Raw genomic sequence first — 3,596 nt, 5'->3', positions numbered from 1 at the left:
TTTGAGGGTTTTCTTTTTCCTACCCTTTATTAACCCAGTTGCACACCCTACCACTAGATAGGAGAGAAAGAAGGATAGCTTTGTGGGGGGAAGAGGGAGAGAGAAAGACACACACACACACACACACACACACACACACACACACACACGAGAGAGAGAGAGACAGAGAGAGAGAGAGAGAAAGAGAGATTCCTGATTCTAATTTCTTTTTTTCTTGATTTTTTTCCTCCTTTGAGCATGACTACTAAGAGACCACAACCAAGCCCCCACAACCCCACAACCGATATGACCTGCAGCCACCAAAACTGCCTCCTAGGGTCCTACTTCTTAGGGTCATAACATTTTTATACTCTCTGAAAAGTTAGCCGAATTTCAAGTGTCACACCCTTGCAGAAACTATCTGAATCTGGCAAATCCATGCCTCTGCTAGTGCACGAGGCAAATCCCAGTCAGCTGCTGTGAAGCAGCCCCACACCCCTATACCTGGATTAAAATGAAAATATATTATTATAATATTTCTGTGTTTTTTTAAAGAAACCGAAGTTCCAGAATACTTACTACATTGAACAATGCTTTAAGTATATGGCACAGATATTGTGATATTTCTGTTTTCTACATAATCTATATCTCCACAATATCCGTTCATAAAAAGAGGAGATTCTCCAAATATCAAAGAAGAGGAAACAATAAGTCCACACAGAAAATCAGGTTTCCATGGATCTATTGTATGAGTTTTGTGTATTATATTTTCTTTGTCTCATTTTCTATTCTTAAGAAAACAAGAATGGTTACATGAAAACATTCCATAAGTTAATGAAAATAATACAGGAATAATAAAAATAAGTATCAATTTATTATAATTAAATTAATTGATAGGGGAAGGTAGTAACAAATGGAGGAGCCATTATGTTAGTATGCAGTTATATAAATAATAATGTCAACTTTTGAGTATATTATTTGAGGAAAAATAAATCACAAATCCATTGTCTCACAGGATAATAGAAAAATGTTTCTGAGTTGCCACTGAAAACAGCAAAATACCATAGCCTTGCCCTTCAGGTTGTTTTAGCAATGAATGGCAGAATCAATTTGTAAAGCTTTTAAAGCACTTACCTATCCTTAGCACTTCATGTCACTGGATATTTAATACAAACATGGAGCTTTGAAAAGTACAAGAGGCTTAATCCTACACTATCCATCATTTCTTACGTCATCTGGGATATAACCCTTAGGACAGTTCTAGATCTACAGCCCTACATCATTGTATAATGTGTAAATATTCAGAAGATTTGCCTCAGCTTACAGCTGTTATTCAGTCCTAACAAAACAATGTATATAAAGGACAGAAACAAAAGCATTTCAAACACTAAATTTCCTACTTCTGATTATTTAGCCAAATCAATCCAAGAGACAAAAAAAAAAAAAATGAATAAAGGATCTTGATTCTTCCTAGTAGGTAGAGCTTCTATAATGTGGGTGGATTTTAAAATCGATTCCATCTTACAGGACAAATTAAGTTATTTCTATCATATTAATTAGAGGTGCTTTGTATAGTTCAGAATAATATTTTAAAATACTCTTAGAGAAATCATGATTTAATTTAAAACTCTATTAGCAAAAAGCTGCATTTAGCAAGTAAAGACTGTCTAATTCAAATTAAATGTATATATTTCAATATTCAATGTGTATATTTGCATATATTAGTAGAATTAGACTAGGCTTTGTGCCCTCAGATAAGTAAGCAGTCTGACAGGTCATAGATGATATCTAGAGGTACCAGTGATAGTTTATATATATTTAGATGTATGATGGGGGATAAATAAAATGTAGATAGATAGATAGATAGATAGATAGATGGATAGATAGATAGATAGATAGATAGATAGAAAGATAGATGGATGGATGAATGGATGGATGGATGGATAGATAGATAGATAGATAGATAGATAGATAGATACAAAGATAGATAGATACATAGATACATAGATAGATACATAGATAGTACATAGATAGATGATACATAGATAGATAGATACATAGATACATAGGTAGATACATAGATAGATAGATAGATAGATAGATAGATAGATAGATGATAGATAGATAGATACGTGGTTAGATACATAGATAGATAGATAGATAGATAGATAGATACATAGATAGATAGATACATAGATAGATAGAGAGAGATAGATAAATAGATAGAGATAGATAGATAGATAGATACATAGATACATAGATAGATACATAGATAAATAGATAGATACATACATAGATACATAGATAGATAGATGATAGATAGATAGATACATAGATAGATAGATACATACATACATAGATAGATAGATAGATAGATAGATAGATAGATAGATAGATAGATAGATAGATGATAGATAGATAGATCAGTGAATGGATAGAAAGACAGATGGACAGACAGGGAATGTCAGGAGTAAACAGGTAAACAATAGTAAGTTGTTATTAGCTTAGTGAATTACTGTTGTGTTTGAGGCCATCCTGGTCTACATAAAAAGTTTCATGATGCATATTGAGACCCTGTCTCAAGAACAAAATACAAATAAGCAAAAAGGAACAATATGTCAAGAAACTATGACAGAAAAATTATCAAAGCAGCAATAGAATATCTTTTGCAATAGTTTTGACAATAATAATGCTTAGTGCTTGAGATAATTTTTGCCTCCTCTAAATCCCTGAAAACATCTGCCATCTCTCTGGCCTCAATGGTTTGACTGTTACCTAAGCACCACGAAGTTGGCATCACACAGAATATAAAAATGGTCATCTCCAGACCGAAAATGTTTTTATTGTCTTCCAGTTCTTTGTTTTACAGTTAGCCTTGTAGCCAGTGATCTTTACTTTTATGTAAAGTCTGACATTACACTCATGTTTTGACATGTGGATATTTGGTTGCTCCCTTATAATCTTATTCTACCTTGGCAAACTGTAATTTTTTACTTTCATACCAGAATAAAACAAGAATGACTACTCTCTTCTCTTCTTTTCTCTGACATAAGGGATGATCTATCGAGAGTGATTAGTAAAGAAAATGACTTGGTGATGATTGTCTATTTGATTGCTTGATGCAATGTGAAAACCACATTTCACACACACACACACACACACAAAAGAAAATGAAAGGAGAATTTACATTATAAGTTAAGAGTGTCTCTGTTTAACTTATGTCGTTATGTGTGAAAATCCTACAACTATTTAAATGAATAAATGAGTCAACAAGCCTCCAAAGTAACTATTTAAAACGAATGTTAGATATGTATATTAACCCAAAACTCTTTGGTAACCAATTTCAAGTAGAAATGTCACATATAATAGTATCTTAAATATTTAGGATTGAAATCAAACTGGGTAGCGATATATTTTTAAAATGAAGACCTTAAAATATTAATGTTGGAAATTACAGAAAATACAGGTAAATGGAAGGAAACCTCAGGCTCATAGATTCAACTCAATAATATTGTTAACTAGTGTACAATACCTAAAGAAACAGAATATGTATGGATGCTAGGCAAACCATAAAAAATGCTAATGACATTTCTCACATTAATAAACCCCTCATATTA

General features: G+C 32.3%; 1 non-coding gene across 1 annotated transcript; it reads left to right on the top strand.

The window, feature by feature from the left end:
• Nucleotides 1–3,066: 3,066 nt before the first annotated feature.
• On the top strand, nucleotides 3,067–3,148 carry LOC116089586. The gene has a single exon (XR_004118371.1). It is a non-coding gene; the product is annotated as a small nucleolar RNA SNORD102 (small nucleolar RNA).
• Nucleotides 3,149–3,596: the final 448 nt, after the last annotated feature.

This window comes from Mastomys coucha, unplaced genomic scaffold, assembly GCF_008632895.1.
Source record: "Mastomys coucha isolate ucsf_1 unplaced genomic scaffold, UCSF_Mcou_1 pScaffold14, whole genome shotgun sequence".
Taxonomy (NCBI): Eukaryota; Metazoa; Chordata; class Mammalia; order Rodentia; family Muridae; genus Mastomys; species Mastomys coucha.
This window is presented reverse-complemented; position numbering and strand designations above follow the sequence as displayed.